We start from the raw sequence: 25,003 nt of genomic DNA, 5'->3' as shown, positions 1-25,003 counted from the left end.
CTGTGAATATGAGTATTATACATGTTTGTATTGTAAATCTAGGATACCTGTATAGGGCATGAGCATAGTAAAGCACTGTTTCAGATGTGTGTCTTAAACTGCATGTGATATATTGAATTAATAACATTCAACTGTACAGTGTTCTGCTGGACAATGTTCACAGGTATGACAGATATCTGTAGTCACTTACACATATACTTGTGTTATGGCAGCTATATAAATACTTTATCAAAAATGACTTCCCTGTTTTGTCACCCAGTTTAGTGATGAGGTCCAATGACCAGACATCCTGGTATAACAGGTTGAGACACATGATTGAGCTGCAAGACTGTAAATACAGTGTGCCATAATGACATAGAATTCAAATGTATACCAGGTATCCCCTGAGCATGTGTAAGTATGAGTATGTTCAGCTGAATGCACAGAAGTAATAACATGAATCACAAGCAATAGGATGTGCATGTTGCACATGTGTGTAATATCATTGTCCCTGCATACAACAAAATAAAAGGTGTACTGCTACTGATTGTTGCATTGCCATGACACTGATATGGGTACTACAGTAGGCATTCCTATCACTTAGTAATCAGAGAAGTGTACAACTGTGTTATGACCCATTGTCCATGCCTACCACTAACAGCTATATCAACACCCATATACACTGGCTAGCAAAGTGCACATACCCCTGTTGGAATGCCAGTTATGTGTGCTGTATGCCAATGAGATGACAGAAAGTCATGTCAAAACATTTCTCACCTCAAATGTGACCCATAACATGTTCAATTCTATTGGAAAAGAAATAAAACTGTTTCATGGAAGGTGAGCAACTTTTGCCAAGTGAAGATGTGATATGATGTTAGAGCACAAACCAATACAAATGGATGCTGTAATCATTTCAGCAGGTGTTTACACAACATATCAGTGTAAGGGTGTGAACACACATTCAGTTGTCTTACTGTACTGAGTATTAATTCCCATATGTTTCCACAGGACAAGGTTGTTATGTTCCCTATTGAAATGAGCAGGCTATAGGACACATCACAGGTGGGGATTGTGTTGACATGTGCTTTTGGGGGGGGGGTCATGTTCCAATTGCACAAGTACCATGTATTGTAACAGGGGTGTGTACACTTCATCTCCACTATAGCTATATGGAATCAGCAGTACCTTACCTGTACAACCATCCTCGACCAACGATACAGTAATCCCCTTTGGTGGACAGCACCAAGACACAAAGCACATAATAGGTTGCTATAGTGACTGTACAGGGACACATAGGTGCAGACCACAACTTGAAAGCAAGTGCACCTCTATCTGAGCAAGCAAGTAGATTCACAGGTGACTTCCTGTAAAGCTGACTATGAGTAGAAATGAGACATAGCCAAACCACCAAGGCCAATTGCAACCATGTCTCTACATATGTACGCAGTCTCTGAGGCAGTAACACAAGTCAGCCTGTACTGGGGGCAAAGCACACCTCATACACACATGCCATGGATACAGGCAACCTGCATCAGACAGGATAGGCAGGAACAGTGGCACCCTGTCCACAACGTTAGTACAGGGGGATATGCACATCAACCACACTCTTGCATGCATGGATATAATGCTGACTGATGGCAACAACATTAAGTCTCCATGGGGCATGAGAACATCACAGTTTGCCTCCTACATGAACACAGGCATATGATCAGAGTTCCATCACACACTACAGTCAAACACACACATGCCACCATCCACACACCATCCACATGGAAGATGGCCACTGTCATCCCGCTACACAGAAATGAATGGTGAATAGTGGATTATGCCATTAAGTGTCCAACACTGGGGGAACTGGACAGGTCAGGGCCAAAAGCATAATGCAAGATGTTAAAGCCATGATAGCTTACAGTGTTATGGTATAGTCTGTATTATTTAAAAGTAATATCCACTATTGGTGTGCACATGGACAACCATATGGGGTCCTGTGACTTTTTTTCCTGTTTATGTCTTCCAGGTACAATGTCCCAGGAATGTCGGCCCACATTCACAAACCTGGAAAATGATGCAATCAACCAATACCTCATCATGCCATACTATTCAGCCGCAGAACCAAGGATCTGCAGGAGAGGACCACCCTGTGGAATGAGTTCGTCCACAGGGTAAACGATGTCAGCCTGCACAACCAAAATTATGAGCAAGTGTAACATCACTCCACAGATCTGATCCACCATGCCACCATGCCCGTCAGTGTGCTGCTCTAGTTAGGAGGGACCAGCTAGCCTCAGGTGGGGGTCATGCCATCCAGCCCCCACTGACACATGCTGAGGAGCTCCTAGCCAGCCTTGGGGCACCTGCCTGCCAAACAAGGCAGCAGGCTGAAGGCAGCATTGCGGAGGTGGGTGCCACCCACACAATGGATGCGGAGCATGCAGGTAAGGCCCCCAGGGCACATTACTAGACCACTGTTGCTTATCCATTTTCATCTGTAAAGTATCTACATGCATATGTCAGATAAGATAGTTTGCTGCTGCAGGGCAGTAATGAACAGATGTGCATAATCTCTAGTATTGTGGGTTTGTACTGTCGATGTGCTGAAATGCTGCTCCCACCTTGTACCAATGTCACAGGTGTGGCTACTGACAGTAATTCTCTCACACAACTATTTAGGTCCCTCTGGTATACAACTGGGGAAGCAGCCTGTAGCTGATGAGTATGGAGTTGTTTTGTTCATGTTTGCCAATACACTGGCCATGTTATGGCCATGGTATTTGCCATGCACTCATTTAACACACCTACCCATAATGCATGCTGTACATGTTCACTTATTATTGGTGTTAACTGCACTGCATCACAGTGGTCACCATGGTGGCATATCTGAAGGGTATTTAAGAGTCCTGCAGTATACCTAACAGCCTGTCCATGCAAAATGTGTGGACAGAGATGAACATAATGATGGGACAAATGGCTTACAGTAGGGACATTTTTGAAACATTACCCTTATACAGTGGCTGCAACAGTGTATACACCACTATTACAATGACGACTGTTCCTGATATAAACAATGGCAAACCACAGTTCCACATTCCACACCTTTTACCATCTATAATGTGATCCTAATATGAGCAGTGAATGTGCAATATGGAATCCTATGTCAGGACAACAAATATGGGGAATACATACCTTAGCAAACACTGGAAGCATATGTGCGCACATACTCCAAATAACATACTGTGGAAGCAGCTTGTGATGCACTGACTGCATTCACTCTTTTTGAGTACACACCTTCCATCAAGTACAGGGCCTCAATGTCACACAAAGTAGTGGTCTGCTGTCCAAGAAGTATGTCCATGACATTTGCCCACTCACCTGCAACAGAGGCAGCCATGGCTTGCACACATCTTATAAAGCATGAAATGGATCCCATATCCGAAAGGTAGCACTCAGCAGTGCAAAAAGTAGCCTTACCTCACCATTGCATATACCATGGCAAACAATGCAGACAGTCAAGTATGTGTGTATGAAGTATGGGACAACATAGATGTAGAAAATAAACAGATGCCCATCCAATACAGATGACAAAACATGTTGCAAACTGGTCATGGAGGCTGCCCTAAAACATGCAACAACACTAAGGGACTTGCAGGAATGTCTAGCAAGTACTGCCTTTGAAGTACCTGTGTCGACAATTGCCTGGATTCTGCATAAGTGGGGCCTACGGGTTAGGGTAATCAGATGAAAGAAACTCCAGAGGCACACCACGACAAATGGAGCATACCTGATGAAAACCTTTTTATTCACACAAAAAGCGCTTTCACATTTCTCTGAACGCTTCTTCAGACTTAAAAAGTACTCCTTCTGTAGTACATCAATATAAAGGCAGATACAGTCAGCTTGCACCAATCAAAATCACCCCATTACATCATTAATTAATGCAGTAGCCAAAAGTCAATTAAGTGATCTCTGCCTACTAATGCTTGCAATATTTAAGAATATAGTGTGTCATCACATAATGCATATAAAAAGCATATGCAAATGTGTGCATACAATAAAAACCCATATATATGTACACTAATAAAATGTGCATAGGAAATATATATGACAAGACATAATGCATATAAAAAGCATGTGCAAATGTGTGCATACAGTGAAAAATAAACATATATGTACACTAACTAATAAAATGTGCATAAGAATTATATATCAAGATACAACAATTGACATAAAAACATGGGCATTCATATGAATGTCCTATATCTAAAAACATATTTGTTCTAACTATTCAACATTCAAATCAGTAAAAATTCAACACCATAAAAATCTATTACATATAAAAACTGCTATTCCATAAAAACGTCATATTCATATATATATATAAAAAGCATGTATTCATACTTGTGTATCAAGGTAATAAATAGGGGTCTGCTCATTAAAAGTGACTAATGAGTAAGGGGTCTATCTTTAAGGAAGGGTTTCAATGAAACCCTATCATTCAGGCCATGTAACCTATCTGCTTGTAACCTCAGGATCCATCTAGTTTCCTGTTTGTCAGTATGGTTCCTGACATCACCTAACCTCGCTGTTTTATATATTAACTCCATCACCGTAAACCTAAACTTATGTGTTGTATTTGTATGCATTACGTGTCTTGCAAGAGCATTACTCTCATCTTCTCTACTGATGGCATAAATGTGTTCCCTCACTCGCTCTCTCAGTGTTCTGTTGGTTTTTCCAACATAAAAGCAACTACATTTCTGGCATGCAACTAGATACACAAGGTCCCTTGTCTTACAGTCTGCATATATCTTAAAAGAAAACACATGACCTGTATCAGGGTGAACAAATTCCTTGCTCCCAGACATGAAACTGCAATAGTTGCATGACCTACATGGAAACGTCCCTACTCTGACAGATCTGGTCCTATCCTTTCCAGTTTTCTCATAACACAATATCCTTTTCAAAGACTTAGTGTTCCTGTATGTGATATTCGGTGTATTCCCTGCTCCTTCTCTGATTTTACTGTCCAAAGTGAGTATGTGCTAGTTACTGTGAATGATCTCCTTAATCTTTCTACTATTGTTCGTGTAAGGTATCACTATCCTATTGATATTGCCAGTACCTCTAGTTCCATTAGTGTCTGTACATAATCTCTCTCTATTCCTTCTAATGTATGGTTTACCTGTGGTGCCCCTTCTGGTCACAACCTCATCATGAATGTCATCAGTTTCATAGCTATGATATTCATTCTCTAAACTGTCCAACCTGAGCTGAAACACAGAATCTTCACTGCTACTAGATGTACTGGCAATATCAATAGGATAGTGATACCCTACATGAACAATAGTAGAAATATTAAGGAGATCATTCACAATAATTGGCACATACTCACTTTGGACAGTAAATTCAGAGAAGCAGCAGGGAATACACGGAATCTCACATACAGGAACACTCAGTCTTTGAAAAGGATATTGTGTTATGAGAAGACTGGAAAAGATAGGACCAGATCTGTCAGAGTAGGGACGTTTCCATGTAGGTCATGCAACCATTGTAGTTTCATGTCTGGGAGCAAGGAATTTGTTCACCCTGATACAGGTCATGTGTTTTCTTTTAAGATATATGCAGACTGTAAGACAAGGGACCTCGTGTATCTAGCTGCATGTCAGAAATGTAGTTGCTTTTATGTTGGAAAAACCAATAGAACATTGAGACAGCGAGTGAGGGAACACATTTATGCCATCAGTAGAGAAGATGAGAGTAATGCTCTTGCAAGACACGTAATGCATACAAATACAACACATAAGTTTAGGTTTACGGTGATGGAGTTAATATATAAAACAGCGAGGTTAGGTGATGTCAGGAACCATACTGACAAGCAGGACGCTAGATGGATCCTAAGGTTACAAGCAGATAGGTTACATGGCCTGAATGATAGGGTTTCATTGAAAACCTTCCTTAAAGATAGACCCCTTACTCATTAGTTATATGAGCAGACCCGTATTTATTACCTTGATACACAAGTATGAATACATGCTTTTTATATATATATATATGAATATGACGTTTTTTATGGAATAGCAGTTTTTATATGTAATTGTAGATTTTTATGGTATTGAATTTTTACTGATATTATGAATGTTGAATGGTTAGAACAAATTTGTTTTTAGATGTAGGACATTTATATGAATGCCCATGTTTTTATGTCAATGGTTGTATCTTGATATATATTTCTTATTCACATTTTATTAGTTAGTGTACATATATGTTTATTTTTCATTGTATGCACACATTTGCACATGCTTTTTATATGCATTATGTCTTGTCATATATTTCCTATGCACATTTTATTAGTTAGTGTACATATATATGTGTTTTTATTGTATGCACACATTTGTATATGCTTTTTATATGCATTGTTATGTGATGACACACTATATTCTTCAATATTGCAAGCGTTAGTAGGCAGAGATGATTTAATTGACTTTTGGCTAGTGCATTAATTAATGATGTAATGGGATGATTTTGATTGGTGCAAGCTGATTAAATCTGCCTTTATATTGCGCTACAGACGGAGTACTTTTTAAGTCTGAAGAAGCATTCAGAAAAATGTGAAAGCACTTACTAGCCATTGTTCTGTGCTTTTTCTGTGAATAAAAAGTTTTTCATCAGGTCAGCTCCATTTGCTGTGGTGTGCCTCTGGAGTTTTTTCATTGGATTTGCTGTTTTGCTTATCAGAGCCACTTTATCCAGAGCCGTGTTCTGTTTGTCTTAATCAGATGAATGATACAACATCCAGAGCTCTCTACAGGTAGCATAAGCATAACATCAAGTCTCCCAAAGGCATGTTTTGCAGTGTGTAATGGTGTCATGAGACCAAAGCTCAAACTTACAGACAGTATTCATAAATATACGTGTGGTGTACAAGCAACACCTCACTCCACCTCAGGGCCACCATCCCCAATATTTAGCTTGCTGGTGCCAGTGTACACCTTTAGGTTTCCTGTTCATTAGCTGGAACTAGGCAAGTAGACATGGTGTTTGGAATTTGGAACACTGCAAAATAACACTCATGTGTGGCCCATAGCTGTCAAGCATTTGCAGTAAGGCTGAGGATGGGGAGGGGTGTCAGCTTGAAACACAACCGTGAACTGAAGCATAAATCCAAAGCTTGCTAAGAATGGCTGTATCTGAACACAGTGAAGGTTATGAATTGTGCCAGACATAATCCTGACTCTACAGCAATAGTGAAGCCACTGTGTGACCTCCAGGGACTGTGCACATGAGCTGACCTTGCAATCTGGCAGAGTTGGGGGACATTTGTAGGTAAGAGTGACCACATAATGGCAAGTGAAGATGGGCCATGCTAGTATACCCCTTCCAGGAATAGTGACTGCTGTAGTTCACTTAATAGGTGGTTCAACAAACCATTATGTTAAAGGTGTGCACAATTACGCAAACCACATATTGTATGCATCTCATTCAGCATCTGCGCGACTAACACATTTGTTTGATACTGCATTGGATTGCGCAGGTCATAAGTCACATATCAAAGTGTGTAATGTTAACAAATGCAGTATTGTGGCCCCATTGCATATCATAGAAAAGGCCGGCATGTCAACAAGGGTGTGTACACTCCTCATATCCACATTAAGCTTTGAAGGTTGTCATTGTAACCGGATTTTATTGCATATACATGCACTGCTGATGATAAGATCTGCAAATCAAAGGACAGGCATTAATTACTGACATCAGTCCTTGTATCATCCCAGGTATGTGTCAGACAAACACATAGGGGCTATGAGCAACAGACCAAATATAACTGCCATACTTATACACATTCAGCAATGATGTGTACCTTGTGAGGTATGGTGCACAGTACATGCCAGTGCACATCAATACTGTGTACATGGCTGTAGTGTGTTCCAGGGGAAGGGACATCACCTACTCACACAACTCATGCATCACAGAGATGTATAATGTTGGTAAAAAGGATTGAGTATGGCTGCAGTGCATGCTGAGTGCCATATGTCATGCATGTTGACAGTTGAGTAATGAGAGGTCTGTGTAATATCTTTGTGCCACCTCACCTGTAAGTGTGTGTGTGTGTGTCTAGAAGTAAACCATAATGTACAAGTCTTAATTTACATTTCATGGTTGCCCCTCATGAGTGGTGAGGTGGGTCAAGGTCCCTCCTGCAGGCAAACTGATGTTATTGTCCATACAGACTCTGACAATCTTGATAGGCATAGAGAGGCACAGGCAGGGTTGTCAGGGGGTGAATCTGTGCCATTGGTTAACATCCCACTTTTATCCACCCCATCCCCGCATACAGTCACAATGGCCATACATACCGCATCACCAGTGGCCATAGATGAGGGACAGTTGGCGGTTGGTGGCATGGGACAGGAAAGTGTGGTGACTATGGCAAGTGTGTCTGTATACAGCAGCCATAGCCGGATGACTGGCAAGGTACCACACAGGCAGATGTACAGGGGTGCTCATAGGATGGCTGCTGGCCATCATGCCCTTGGCAGAAGTGCCAGAGCAGGTGTCACCAGATGCATGTTTCAGGCCATCATAGAGGCACAAGCACATATGGAACGTTACACCAAAGATAGTCTGAGGCTCCAGAGGGCTACTGTTCCTGCTGTACGTGACTACATGACTACATCCGTGATCTTGCAGGTGCCCACCATTATTTTGCAGAGGTCATGGATAGACGCTTGGGTGAGATGGTGGGAATCCCCGACCATGTGGTGTCTGTAGTAGAGCATGTGGTGGGAGTAGGTCGTTGGCCACATGGCCATAGGTCAGCAACACCAACAGATGGTGGTCTACGTGGACATGCAACAACTCACGGCCGCTCCCGTAGTGGCAGTAACAGCACCAGCACTGCAGGGGGGTGCTGTCCACACCACAATGCAGCAGGCCACGTGCACGTGGTCCTGGCTGGTCCCAACAGGGATGCAGATCCAGCGGGCAATAGTCATCATCAGGGGAGAGTACCATATCTGGGCTTCTGCCTGATAGCGCCCATGCAAACCCTGGCAGGCACAGTTCCCATGTCAATGGCCAGACACAGTGAACTGTGCACCCTGCTATGTACAGTTTGCAGCTGTCCAACAAACTCTTGTATAGGGCAGTCACGTGGCAGAAATGTGTGCATACATATACATACACACACACACACACACACACACACACACACACACACATACACACATACACACACACACGCACACATCACCAACACAGGTATGGCACCTCCATACCTACACACACCATGTCTGCACAGCCCATTAACTAAAGAACCCCCTAACCAACACACATGGTGTCAACCAAATGGCTCAGCCTAGGCCTCGGCAAACCCACAACACACCCTGTGCATATGATCATACCTGTGCCACATCCCTATCATCCATACCATTGATGCAGGGGCATGCTAATATGATGCACAAGGTGAATGTACTAAGGATTAGCAATGTAACGCTGTTTAACGTGTTGTCAGCTGGAATGATTAATGATTACACATCAGGGTGTGTAGCTGTCCAGCCATGATACATTATAGCTGTTATTAACACTGATTATAGTCTTCATAATGCATTCTGTTTGTGTTGTAGGTGTCTGTGTGTCAGCAGGATGTTGGTCCGCTGTCCTTTCCTACAAGGGGTGTGGCACTGTGGTGACACATTGGCTCTGTCATATCCCAGGTACTGCTGAACTCAAGTAACATGTCTGTATAACAGTTACTGCATGTGCCACATGGCTGATAGGTCTGAGGGGTGTATACAGGTGAGTGCATGGTGGCTGATGTAAGCAGCTCTTTTACAGTGGACAATGGTAAGTGTACTGGGTGGCACATACCAAATATTTGTGAATAACACAACACAGAGACTTTGGTGTTGATGCAATACACAGAGAATACCGTTCACATGGATGCACTTCATTTTGCAGTGAACTCATTTTGGCCTATGTAATTCCACCAGGACTAAATTGCCAAAACATCACATCAGTAAATAATCAGTCCGCCAGTTTAATGTCATTGACAATGGTACTGGCAGAGTATATGTCCTCTTCCCCAGTGTAGTGCAGTCCTGGAGTTGGTAACCATAGGTATGCTGGTGTGGGTGGCACAGCCCCCACTTTGGAGGGTGTGGAGTGGCGTAGAACCACACATAGCGTGATTAACAACTACTTAACCTGATCACATAAACTATACAGTATAACAGTACACTAAACGGGGGAATACACACAACCTCAATGTGGGTGGCTGTGCCCACAGCAACCACACCCAACTATATATACCAACTCCAGTATCGCTGTACAGTGGGGAAGAGGGCATTTACACATCCACTACTAGTTTTGATGGAATGAATTTCCACAAGATGATTGCTTTTAAATGTTACATTTTGCCAGTTAGTTCTCAGACAAATGATCTCCTGGGACATATATTTTCTGCAAACTGAAGTAGATCCCTTCACACACACACACACTTACTTGGAAACACTGAAAGTAGAGCCCCTACCTAGGTACTTATTGCTACTAATGTGTTTGGCCTTAATTGCACACACCACAGAGTTTTTAGGGTGAGGTGTGTCCCGAGTTTCCTGTTACGTGAAGAACATCACCAGGCCTTGTACAGTATGGTAATGGGGGATGTACTTGGCGGTAATGAACAATACATAGTATGACATACTGTCATGTACACATTGACAAACACATACAGTCATAAACACATTTGACAGACCTGGGTTTAGCAGTGCTAACTACCTTGTCAGTGAGTCTATACTGTTGCAGAGTTTTTGCACACAGCACATGCATCATTGGGCTGGATAGTGTAATCAGTTACCTGTATGGCTGATGGTTATAGCAGTCCTCATACAGTGGACCTTGGGACATGTACTGGGGGTACCATGGTGTAAAGACAATATACCCAGCACCCCACATTGGATATTTTACTCACTGAAACCCATGATAATGCTCTGACGTACCCACAATCACACATTAACCAGGACTGCAATACAAACCCTTGTCTATCTAATCAGTGCTACTACAGGGATATGCATTTATTGCACATACCACAGGGACAGTAGGATGAGGGTTTGTCATGGCTCTTCTAATGTCAGCAACATCACCATCCCTTATAATGTATGGCAGGGTTTAGTGTATTTGGAGAATGTGGGCTCAGAATGCTGTCTCCTACAAATATGCACACTCACACACAATTGCACACACATACACACACACACACACATACTCACATTTGCCAGGACTCAGAGGGTAACCCACGCCTACCTACCCATTTGTAGAACAGTGATATGCTGGTACTGCAAGCTCCCGGTAGCCCATAGGGTGAAGAGTGTAACAAGATACATTTAATGTGAATTATAGCAGCAGCCATTTCAAAGTATAGCAGTGGGGGGTGTAGTGGGTGAGAAGGCCCTCAGAGTATTTTCAACTACAAGTTTACAAACACACAGACACTGTTATTCTCAGTGATGCACACTGACACATTTGTCAGTACTGGGGTCCATAGGTGCTGGTGTTCCTAGGTGTGTACCAGGCTAATGTCCATGGAGAGATGAGAAGAGTAGGGCATGTTGGTACACTGGTATCATGCCACCTGACATTTGTCAGCAGGCCATCTATCAACCAATGCCAGTTGAGTGATCCCCAGCATGACAGTTAAATTCAACATCCAATCATCTGGTTTTCTCTTGCAGAGGGCCAGTGAGGTGCTCCAATTGACATGTGTGCAACATATATTGCATAACATGGCCATTGTCTGGGTTAGAGACCTGTACCCAAGCATGTTCTGTTGACTGTAGTAGTCTGGTTGAGGTATCCATGGCATGTGGTGCATACAGTTTGAGGTTTCCTAGCTGTGGCATTCATAGCACAGCTGGGCAGACATGTCAGTGTAAGTCAATTAGAGATTCCCTGCAAGCAGCCAAGATGTATACCTGACATCTGCACATCTGTTACGGAGGACAGACAGAAATTAGCTAGCCAACAGGTTATGCATTAGGATGAATATTTTGACAGATAGACGTCTGACACTGATAGGTATGCCACTACTACATGACAGCAGTCCTTAATGACATCCTAAACACATAGTAGTCTACAGTTAATATCAACATATCAGATCAGTATCCAATAGGAGATACTTAAAAACATGCAGCTCAAACATCAAGAACACAGTAGTCAGTACTCAGAGTCCAGCTTTGCATGCAGAAGTGTATGGTTCCAGTACTACAATCTGCAATCTACTCCTACTTGAAAAAGCACTGTTAAAAGTAGTAATGAAATGATACAATACATGCAAATGTGACTGCATATAACCTGGGATATTACCCATGTATAAAACACTTACAAAGAGAAAATATTGTGGTACTAGCCATGTATACTCAGGTGTCCCATACAGTATACTCACACCCTTTGCTACTGTAATGACAGCACATAGAAGCATGTTATGTTATGTACATGGAATTAAATAGAGTTATTAAAGATGTCATTACCCTGCTATTTTATCAGACTGGAATGTGATCACTGGTTACCAGGGCTGAGCTATGCTTAACAGGTGTAAGCATTGCTTAAATGTAAATGCTAAGCAGATTTGCGCACTGGTAAGCAAAGCCTACATGGTGTAAGCGCCTTTTCATTTAACCATGTTAGCACCGCTTACCGTCGCACAAACCCACTTAAAGCTGCTCAGAACTGCCTTAACCATTCTGTATCCCTCAGTCCTTGTTCTGCCTAGCAAAAAAATAAATATCCCTTGCAGGTTTTGAACCCAGGACCCTCTAGACTATAGTCACAGCACTTAACCACTAAGCAATCTGAGCTGTAAAAACATCTGTTGCTTTTTCAAGTATATCATTCAGTACACTACTGAATAATAGTGAACAACTGATTTGACTACTACAATTGTTTACTACTTGTTAGTGAAAATAGTGTTGAATTAGTCATGTTTTTATATCTCAATATACACATAGGTAAATATGGTGGGATAGATCTGGGAAGGTACATACAACACTCATGTTTGCACATAAGGATATGGATATATATATATATATATATATATATATATATATATATATATATATATATACATATGTAGATAAATATATACATGTATATACACACATATATATGTATATATATATATATATATATATATATATATATATATATATATATATATAATGTGTATATATGGGAACACTGCATAATCTTGAAAGTTTGAAATACTGAATTTCAAACTTTCGAGACCATATAGCCAAAACCCCAAACTACTGAAAGACCAGAAGCACGAATTTCAAAATCCCGACTCCCGGGAGTTTAAAATTCATGCTTCTGGTGTTGCGGTATGGTGAAAGGGCAGGTAAGTATTTCTGTTTAACTGTGTTTGTAAGAGGTTTAGTGTGTGTTGTGAAAATGTGATGTGTGTGTGCAGGGGGGATGCAGGCATGTGGTGGTGTATTCATGGGTTTGTCTGGGTAGTGCGACCTTGGAGTTAGAACATTTAAATAGGGGGGGGGTATGGGGGCTTGCCCCCTTGCTTGTCTGTAGGATAGGTTTGTGTGTTTGTTTTCGGGGAAGGTGTGTATATGTGTCTCTGTGTGGTGTATGTTGTGTTTAGTTTTTGGTAGTTTGACTTTCACGGTTTTGGTTTTCCGTTATTGTAGTGTTTCGAGTGTTTGATCTCAGGATTTTCGGAGTCGGTAGAGTGAGTGTTCAGTATTTAGTAGTGGTTCTGTATACACACACACACACACACACACACATATATATATATATATATATATATATATATATATATACCCATAGCATGTAGTGGAGTCATACCTCAGCACCATAACTCTCAACCTCTTAATACAACTCTCAACCTCTTAGTACTAGGGAATGTAATGTAAGTATTGCAGTTATAATGTAGAATGTTGCTACAGTAACAGGGGATGTGTCAACAGACATGTTGCGTAGGAAGGCTCTTCTGAAACTGACATGTGCGCCATCAGTTACTGACAGACATCATAAAATCATCATAGTGAAGTACCACACAAATCACAATAATGATCCTGTGGAATACAGCAGAAATATAACCAATAAACATGGACAGTCTGAAACAACCTGGTCAGTCCAGAGGTATACACAGAACTCTTTAGTGCATAACATGTGGACCAAGCCTGAAAGAGGGGATGTTTGCAGCCAAGAAAATGGGGATATATTACAAATACTGGAGTAGATAAGCTGACACAGTTGATGCATTCACACCCTCCTGTCTGTCCTAATACATATTAACTGGAGGAGCAGAGGTTCCAAGCCCACATACTCCCCACTAGTTAGTGACATACATCTTCACAGCATCCCCCTGCTTTTTCAGAAATACACAACATGTATGGTGGCCAGGCAACAGTACATCTGACAATTATCTGGACATAACATCACACTAGGTAAATACACTGAGCTGCTAGGCATGTCACCAAGCACTGTCTAAACTACAGGCAGACTGCCACAACACTAACCCAAGTTTCCTTTCGGGGTATACACTTATAATTGCAAATATAGCAGGCACTACAGGCTTGTAACTGCACAGAGTAACAGACACCAGTATGAAAGTGCATACCCACAACCAGTCTCAACACAGCCACAGTCACATTATGGTAAGCCTAATTAATAGTACAATATATGGACTGTGGGAACAAAACCATCCTCATATTTGCTACTCACACACTAACCCTACATGTACTGGCCCAATTCACAGTGTAGTCTGATGCCTGACTGTGGTATGGGACATGTCTCAGTCTGGCCCTACAAACATATATACTGATAGGGTACCAGAAACTGGAGCAGCATGCAACGTCAGATAGAACAAGACCAAGAACACTGACATCTACCCCAGTCTGTACACAGGCCAATAACATATTCAAAATACACTGCTACACAATATTGACACTCTGTCAACAATCACCACAAGTACACATACCTCAATACTGTACAGACAACAACAGAATGTCCATGTTTTATCCTCAAATATAAGGCCTCCTATTCATAACAGGTCTGGCAGTCTGATATATCACTGGCTTGATACCAGAAATGATGTCAGTAAATAATGATATACTGTACATATGCACCTCTTACTGCATGACATATGGACAAAGAGTGACAGACTTGGGGGACAGAGGCACAAACACAGGGCCAATATTGATATATTGCTGTGATAAACTGAGAAAATTGCTGGAGTAACAGGGTTTGTTATGACATATCTCTTATGTGGGATATGAAGTCAGTAATACACATGGATGTCATCATTTACTGACTGCAATCATCAGAGTATGCTACTGCATTTCTAAAGACAGAGAATGTGTGAATAACACACCACATCTAAGACTCCAAACTCGGGCCAGTCTGCAGATAGCCCTACATGTGAGAGTTTCCTCAACCACATAACACTGTCATGCCAGATTTTAAATCATGCAGAACAGCCATATCCACACAAACCCTGTGAAACCAACATTATGTCAAATATAGAACAGCAATACTTCCATTCTATGCCCATGTTTGGAACATCCCCCTCCATTTTGTTGGCCTGTCTCCACAGTGTTTGTTGTAAGAGGTATTTCCAACTACCCACTAATTTGCTGTTTGTCAGACACCCACATGAAGTCCTGCTCACAGTGAAGGAAAAGGGCCAACACCCACATGACATGCTTAGTTTTAGGAGTGTGTTTCCATGCAACTGACTATAGGAATGATACTACAGCTGTTCCACATGCAGTTAGCAAGTGGGAGGCACCAATTCATGCACAGGGCATCAGCTGATCATGAACGTTGCCTACAAAAGTCCAAGCTGCTGCCTATGCAAAACAGATATATTTTCCACATATACCAGAGAGGGAGAGAGAGAGAGAGAGAAAGAGAGAGAGAAAGTAAGAAAAGAAGAGAGAAAGAGCCAAGCGTGTTTATGTATGATCTGTGGGTGGAGAGTGGTCTCTGGGTATTATAACGGTTGCATGTATTATTTACTAATCCATACTGTTATATAGTAATTGCACATGGCAGTAGACATTTATGGCTGTGAATTGTCTACAACAACCTCTACAGTGTTTGACAACTGTTGGCCTTGTAATGTGGACATTGGGACATAAAGGTCCTCAGTATAATAATGTTGCAAAACCCACAATGCAATGGATCCTGTCGTTACACAATCACCCCAACACCCACACAGGATAGTGATGACACACACACAAACACACACACACACACTTACCAGTACTGAGTTTCAACCCCCTACCTGGCTATGTATTGCTATTACAGTGTTATGCTGTTATTGCATGTGCCACAGAGCTTACATGTTGGAGAGCTGTCCAAAGGTATCTTTGAAGGTGAGTGACATCAACAGCAGTGCTAAAAGAGGGGTAAGGGAAGTGTAGTAAGTGTGAATGTCCACATAATCAGGTGTCAACAAAGACACACACACACACACACACACACACACACACACACACACACATTATCATAGTTGCCAGGACCAGGATTAGAACTCATAGCTAATTAATTTGGTACACTACAATATTACGCAGTTATCGCAAGTGCCACAGAACTTATAGAGCTAAAACTTGACCAAAGGGTTATTTCAAGGTGACTAACATCAGCAGGCATGCTAAAGTAGGGCAATGGGAGGCATAGTGAGTGTGAATGGCCTCAAAATCATTCATTTCCACATACACACACACACACACACACACACACACACTTGCTTCACAGATGTGTAGTAGGTGAATGGGCTTGAAGGCTCTACAAGGCTAGGCCAAGGGAATACCTTGGCATCAGGCCACATGACAATAGTCCCCCATGTGGCTCAGGGGTGTAGTCCCTGGAGTGGTCCCCAGGGGTGGGTATTGTATTCACCATCCACTCATCCAGGTTTCTATTGTGGGTGGCCAATGATGTGCACTGCTTCTCATGTATGTGATCTATATTCTATAATATGGACAGTTTCTAGGTTGTGCACATGTCCCACATGCATGTTCTTTGACATGTGGAAGTGTACTTGAGGTCTCTGGGGCATGTTGTGTGGACAGATTGGTATATTTTGATGCAGCATTCCTGATTTGGTGAGACGTGGCTATGTAACTGAGGTCGTGATTGCACCTACATTAACAGTATGATATGGGTATTCATTGGAGTTAGTGGCGTTTGTCCATACAGGACATGGGGTATGTTTGCAGACTCCACAGTTGTTGCAGGTATCCAGTGGGAAACATGGCAAAAGGGCCACTGTACACATTTATTTGGCTACTGAGGGAATGGAACAGGGTGCCATGTCCTTTTACTTGCTGGATAACACAGTCAGGAGATGAAACACATCAAAGTACTTTCTGATGTCAGTGGCACTGTTGTGGTCAACAGGCATGTAGTCCACTGCTATCACACTGTGGTTACCATCTGGGAGGCAGTATGCAGGGGAACTACCAATATAGTGGTTGTTGCCTAGCCAAGTGTGTTCGTGTATGATACTTGGGTGGAGAGTGTTCTCTGAGTAAAAGAAGGGTTGCCTATACTGTTCACTAATCCATACTGTCACATGTAGGGCTGTGGATTGTCTACACCAACCACTCCAAGGTTTGGCATCTGTTGGCCTTGTAATGTGGACATTGTGACATATACTAGGTCCTCAACATAATAATTTAGCAAAACCCGCCCCACAATGGATCCTGTTATTACACAATCACAGCAATCCTTACACAGGATGCTGATGACGGACACACACACACACACACACACACACACACACACGCACACACACTTGCCAGTACTGAGATTCAACCCCCTACCTAGCTATGTATTGCTACTACAGTGTACTGCATTTATCGCACGTGCTATGGAGCTTATAGAATGGATGTTATCCCAAGGTACATCTAAGGTGAGGAACATCACCAGCCCTTATAAATACTTGCATTGGGTGATGTAGTGGGTAAGATATCCCAAAAATAATTTTACCCTGCACACACATTTACATTTGCCACGGGTGAGGTTCATACCTCTATCTAACAATCTTTTCGGACCAATATGTTACGCATTTTCCACATGCACCATTGAACTTACATGGTTTAGAGTTGGTAACAGGTACTTCTAAGGTGGATGATATCTGCAGGACTGCTAAATTCAGGCACTGAGATGTGTACTAGGTGTAAATGGGGCCAAAATCTTTGAGTTATGGATATACATATGTAGACATACAAACACTTGCCACGGATGAGATTCAAACCCATACCAATGTAGTTATTGCTACTGCATTGTTCCGCATTCATGGCATGTGCCATGGAGCTTGCATGTTGGAGAGCTGTGCCAAGGTATCTTTGAAGCTCAGTAAGGGAAGTGTTATAAGTGTGAATGACCACAAAATCAGGTCTCTACAAGGATACACACACTCTCTCACACAAACACTCAAATTTACACAGTTGCCAGGATCAGGATTAGAACTCCTACCTAACTAGCATGCTACACTGTAGTATTATGCAGTTATTGCAAGTGCCATGGAGCTTATAGGGCTGGCAGTTGGCCAAAGGGTTATTTCAAGGTGACTGACATCAGCAGGCATGCTAAAGTGGGGCAATAGGAGGTGTAGTGAGTGTGAATAGCCTCAAAATCATTCATCTCCACACACACACACACACACACACACACACACACAAACACACACACACACACACACACACACACACACACACACACACACACACACACACACACACACACACACACACACACACACACACACACACACACACACACACACACACACACACACACACACACAGTTTCCATGTCTGGGATTAGAACTCCTACCTAACTAGTATGCTGCACTATAGTACTATGCAGTTATCGCAAGTGCCACAGAGCTTTTATGTTGGAAAGTTGTCCAAAGGTATCTTTGAAGGTAAGTAACAGCAGCAGTGCTAAAGGAGGGGTAAGGGGAGAGTAGTAAGCGTGAATGTCCATAAAATCATGTATCATCAAAGACACACACACTCTCTCATACAAACACACACAGTTTCTTAGTTGCCATGTCTGGGATTAGAACTCTTAACTAGTATGCTATACTATAGTATTACGCAGTTATCGCATGTGCCACAGAGCTTATAGGGCTGGCAGTTGGCCAAAGGGTTATTTCAAGGTGACTGATAGCAGGCATGCTAAAGTAAGGCAGTGGGAGGTATAGTGAGTGTGAATGGCCTCAAAATCATTCATCTCCATACACACACACACACACACACACACACACACACACACACACACACACACACACACACAGTTTTACAGTTGCCATGTCTGGGATTAGAGCTCCTACCTAACTAGTTTTCTACACTACAGTATTACACACTTATCACAAGTGCCAAGTAGCTTATAGGGCTGAAACTTGGCCAGAGGATTATTTCAAGGTGACTGACATCAGCAGGAGTGCTAACAAGGGCAATGGGAAGTGCAGTGTGTGTGTAATGGGCCATAAATCATTCCTCTGGAAACACACACACACTCAGTCACACACCTTTACATTTGACAGGACTGGGTATACAAATGCTAGATAAATACTGATTTGTACTAGCATGTTACACAGTTATCATAAGCAGCACAGACACTATAGGGCTGAGGGCTACCAAAAGGAATCTCTACAGTGATTGACATCAGCGCATCATGTGATATTGGCCAATTGGATGTGCGGTGGGTGGGACAGGCCTCATAATGGAATTCTCTCTGTCACTGTTTGTCTCTCTCTTCCCCACATCTGTGTGTGTATATGTTTGACATATTATAGTGTTCAGTTTGGTGGGTGTGCACAGACATTTGCGAACAACAAATATGTATAGTCCACTGTGTTGTCAGATATGGGCTTCATTTCTCTAAGTGTAGGAGCATGCCCGGTATGACCTTCTGTATTGAGAGTATGAATCCATTCCAGGTAGGGTTGTACTCCAGTCCAAGGTTTGGTGTTCTACACCTACAGCTAGCAACCTATTTCTGCAGGATATCTGTAGATGGGTTGACAATATGGAGTCACAATGGGTGACAGTGGGATACTGTAACTATTGCTGTCTGTGCTGCTTGTGTTACATAGTTGGTGTTAGCAGAGATATTTAGACATATATACTGTTTTACACTGTGCTGTATTATGTCATCAACTACTGACAGATATACTTATTTGCTCACAGTTATTTCCTGGGAAACACAAGATGAATGAAGCTGTGTCCAGTAATGTAGTCCACAGCCTACAAATCCTTGCACACTCATGCCATTCTGGAGGGGTAGCTGCAGACACTTGCTGATGGGTCTGTGTAAATGATCCATCACTTAGGTACTATGGTGGCTGAGGATCCCCTTCCTGTACATATATCAACTTAACAGAATGGCCATATCCTGCTGTGGCCATACCTCTCAGCTGCACAGATTCACCCAGGTTAACCAGAGGAAAGGCTCATAAATATGGTCAGTTCCCCTTCACATTGTGGTTTATGAGCAGGTTTGTAGCCACCCATTACTGGGTTTGCAGGCAGGGGTAGTATGGGCACACATCAGAGTTTCAGACTTCACACACCCCATGATGTCCATGCTTCTACACCCCCATGTCTCTGTTATTCTATCCTCTTCCTAACATTATGCGAGGGATATCTGAGAAGTATCCTATAGTTGGCCCTTCGTCCCAGATGTATTTAGGGGTTGGTCCACAGTTCATGTAGTTGGACATGGTGGGCATGCTACTGGGATTTCTCAACATGGCCTTGCATTTGTGTTCTGTTGACTGTGTTATGTTGTTATTTGGGACCCCATGAGATACCATGCATTGGCAGTACAGGTGAGGCATAGGTCTTTGACAGAGGACTGTAGGCTATTTGGTAGTGATGCAGGCCATCTGTAGCAGGCCAGTGCATTCTGTCATTCCTACATTCCCAGGATTCGAGCCAGTCAATTCCCCTGGGGTGACAGGGAAAGTGTGCGAGGTGTTAATGGCAATAGTTCCTGTCCATATTAATCCATTGGTCTGGATGCAGGCAGGGTGCTGCTTACAGCTAGGGACACACCTGCATGGGACACCTCTTCAGCATGCTGCATTCTGTAGGTATTCCCATAAAGAAGTGAGGTCATACTGTACTCATTCCCAACAGCAAGGTTATGACCTGTGATAAACCTGTGACTGATGGTGGGATGAGCTGAGTGCATGTGTGATATGGAAGCTACTTGAAGCTGACTCACAGATATAAGTGGGACATTCCCCTTATGCTGCCTTGTGCAGGGACATAGGCAGTCTCTCATTACTTCATAACTGTGCCTTTTGTGGTCTGCCAGTGATTGGCCAGACTACATCAGTATTCCATACTACACAGACAACTAATGTGCTGCTAACCTGTATGTACAATTCCAAAGGTGTGTGCATATGACAGTTGCATTTTATGTACTCTGTCTAGGGTACTTCCACCTGTGTACTGTGTGTATGTATGGGCCAACATTCATGGCAAGTCCATCTTTCAGACGGTGACAGATATTAACATCTGGATAGTGAGTATGGATGACTGCTGACATGTGTATTGCTGAGATGCATTGTGGCTGACACTGCAGTTGTTGGAACATGGCCCTGTCATCCACAGTACTATCCATAGGCCACTGAGACACAACCCTCCATGCCTACATGCTGATCACATCCAGACAATATTGAACACACAACAACCTAACACACAGACCCCTGCATATTGTACACATGCAACAATCTATCCTGTAGATTGGGCCACCTCAGGTAATCTGTGCTCCACTGTTATTACACCTTACACTTACACATGTTACTGCATTTCTACATAGGATTGTGGGGGGGGGGGCAGACGTGACGACTTTAAACATTTGCTATGACTGTACTACTATTTCAGGTAATCTGCTGGCTTCCATTTCATTTTGTATTCTGACCTATCATGCAGACTGGAGGCATATCAGTAGAGTACAGATCTTAGGTTTTATTGACTTACATTTCAGTTTCAGACTCTTACCTTTCAGAACTAACATACAACTGCCAGACCTGTTGTAGTCTGTCTGCGTAGATCTGGAGGGGGGCTGTTGACCATTGCCATCAATTGGAGGCCTTAGCCCAGCCTTTCTTTATGGTCATCTACACCTGCCCTGCTGGCCAAGGCTGGTGGTGGGTATGTGAGCCTCACTGACATGCATGTGTGTGTCCTATGGACACACATTTTGGCCACAACATGTACTGCAGTGGGATTTGTCACCTTGTCTAGTATTGCCTAGTATGTTGACACCAGTGTTTGTTATGGATTTCATGCTGCCCATATAGGTGTCCACTATCTTCTGCCATCCCATTCAGCCAGCCGATTCCCTTGCATGGTCATGTCCATACCATAGATACAACTATCAGAACATACTATTCCATTCAGCACTTAATAGGAAGAGTGACTTACCTTGTGGCTGTACCAGTATTGAGAACAATGCTTTGGGGCTGACTATATCGGATGCACATAGTACACTCCTTATACATGGTAAAGCACAGGTAGTGTCATATTTGGCATCCCTTTTACTGTATGTGTGAGTCAGAGAGAGATGTCATTCCCTGAGTCCCTACAGTGTCAGTGTATGTGCTATGTGTTGCCTCTTTGCCAATGCCTGGGCATACTAGGCATGCCTCCTTCTGCCTACATGGGCAGGCTCAGGTAGTTCCTCCTCCTAGTCCCTCTGTGCCTGGTATGGCCTTGGCAATGGTGGGGGGCAGTTTATGGAGGGGAAGCCCTTGCGGTTTATGTAAACCCTACCCCGCTCGCCAGGTGATGCATTGATGTGTATTTGCATGCAGTCTATAGCACCCACTACCTCAGGGTATTCTGCTATTTGGAGGAAGTGATGCATATTGCTGGCCAACGCCTGACGGGTGTTGAGGAAATATATGGACTCACCAGCATGTGCTGGCATGGCATCCAGGAACTGGTGGAGTACCCTGGATGCTCATGCCTGTGAGATCCCCATGATATCCCCAGTTGCCCTTTGGAAGGTACCTGTGGCTAGTATTCTTAAGCCTACACATATCTTGGTATCCACTGGGATGGGTTCCCCTCTGTTGGTTCTGTGTGTGAGGCGTGGCTAGCACAACTCAACAATTTGCTGTAGAATGTCACTGTCCACCCTATAGCGCTCCACTATCTCCAGCTCATGTAGCCTCTGGTAGGTTATGTTGGGTCTGTTCACTCTTCTCCTTCTCCTGACTGTGGGTTGGTCATCAGCATTCACATCCTCACCACCCTCACCTCTTGCACATATTGATGTATAGGAGTGACAGCTGCCCCTAACATTTTGTTAGTTTTGTCAGGTAAAATTTTCCTGTTTGTGTACACTGGTGGTGCAGAGTTTGTGGGAAAAACAAGACTGGAAGGCGTTTGCATAGTTTATCGTAGTGTGCTAGGCTGTTCCATGTGTAATTGGCTGATTCTGATACATTTCACCTGCCAGCTATGCTAGTTCTCCTTGATTGCCTTCCTACTGATGTTTTCCCTTTCCATTGCCTTCCTGTTTAAGCCCCGAGGTGCAGCACTCATACCCAGTGCTCTGATGTGAACAGAGTTGCTATTTCCCTTTTTTTTTTTTTTTTTTTTTTTTAAACCGGCCATTTAGGCAATGTAAACACTGCTAGGCAGCCTCAGACACACCCCCTTCCTTAGCTGTGCTTAGCTAAGGGCAAACACGGGCCACAGAGCTCCAGTAAGCTTACAGCATGCGTGACACTCCCCCTTATGAGGTCATCCACCTCTTAGACTTATACAATGGTGTTGCTGCACCTACACGGTTGCGTGCAAGTTAACATTGAGAGAAAATCTGTGATTCAGTATCAGTCCCCTCATTTGCGTAAAACAGAATGCTAATTCATAGTTACCTCACTCACACTCAGCCTTCCCCCTTAGCAACCACTATTCCCTGGTATTGTTGTCTTATGCATGCCATTGACTATTATGGCAAAATGCCTATTTGGATTTAAAAGCTTATTTCCTACTTTTTTCTTATTTTCGGGCCGATCCCTTTTGCGCACCACTGCCCTACGCTTAAACGGCCGAGATCGGCCAAAAAAAAATAAAGTTGTTTTTTATAATTTTGCAACTATTTCTCATGCCAATGGCCATATATTTGGCCAATGCCATGCCTACTACATTGAATACATGCTTTCTTTCATGCACGTCTCAGGGGCTTGTTCCTGGATTGCTAGGCGGCCATATTACGTGCAGCGGCTCTTGCACTGTTCAGGCACTCCGTGCAGAGTTTGTTGAATCCAGCCGTATGTTTTATATGTTTTATATATTTTATATATATATATATATATATATATATATATATATATATATATATATATATATATGGGTCTCCAGCATTTTACTGAATGTACATTTGTTCAACAAATACAGGGGTGTGATTTAATGATGAAGGTGCAGATGGCCGAATGGTAGATATGTCGATGGTATGGAATGTTGATATAGGTAAGTGGGGTAAGGGTGCAGGTGAGCGAGTGTGTGTGTGTGTGTGCGCGCATGTATATATGTGAGTTAGGGTTTGGGTCAGGGATGAGTGAAGGATGGGTGTTGTGTTTCTGGGCAAGTTTGTGTATTTTAGTGTAAGGGTTAGGTTAGGGTACAGATGTAGTGTTATTTGTGTGTGTTTAAATGTATGTATGTCTGAGTCTGTCTTGTATAGTGGTGCTGTTTTAGGAATGTTTTAATGAAGCTATAGTGTAGAATTAGGGGTGAGGGAAGGGGCAAAGTTAGGTTTAGGGTTAGCACCCTTTGCTGAGTTGGGTGTATTAGTGTATTAGCAATAGTCAAAAAAGACTATTGCCAAACAGCAAACTACTATAGAGTAAATTTCCAAAAACATCTCTCACTCCCCTCGTTATGTTTACCAGCTCTGCCATCACACAACATTGGGATAAAGGGAGAAATCCCTAAACCTCACTATTACTGTGAACCTATATGCTTGGATAGGAAATTCA

General features: G+C 42.6%; 1 protein-coding gene across 5 annotated transcripts in view; it reads left to right on the top strand.

Annotated features, from left to right (window-relative positions):
* Positions 1-25,003, top strand: part of B3GALT1 (beta-1,3-galactosyltransferase 1) — a 2,392,726-nt gene that overhangs the window by 1,898,764 nt on the left and 468,959 nt on the right. The gene's annotated exons all lie outside the window — the stretch shown is intronic.

The sequence above is a fragment of the Protopterus annectens genome, chromosome 6.part1 (genome assembly GCF_019279795.1).
Source record: "Protopterus annectens isolate FY-2018-M chromosome 6.part1, PAN1.0, whole genome shotgun sequence".
NCBI lineage: Eukaryota > Metazoa > Chordata > Ceratodontiformes > Protopteridae > Protopterus > Protopterus annectens.
Note: the sequence above shows the minus strand (reverse complement) of the source record. Positions and strands in the feature narration are given on the sequence as shown.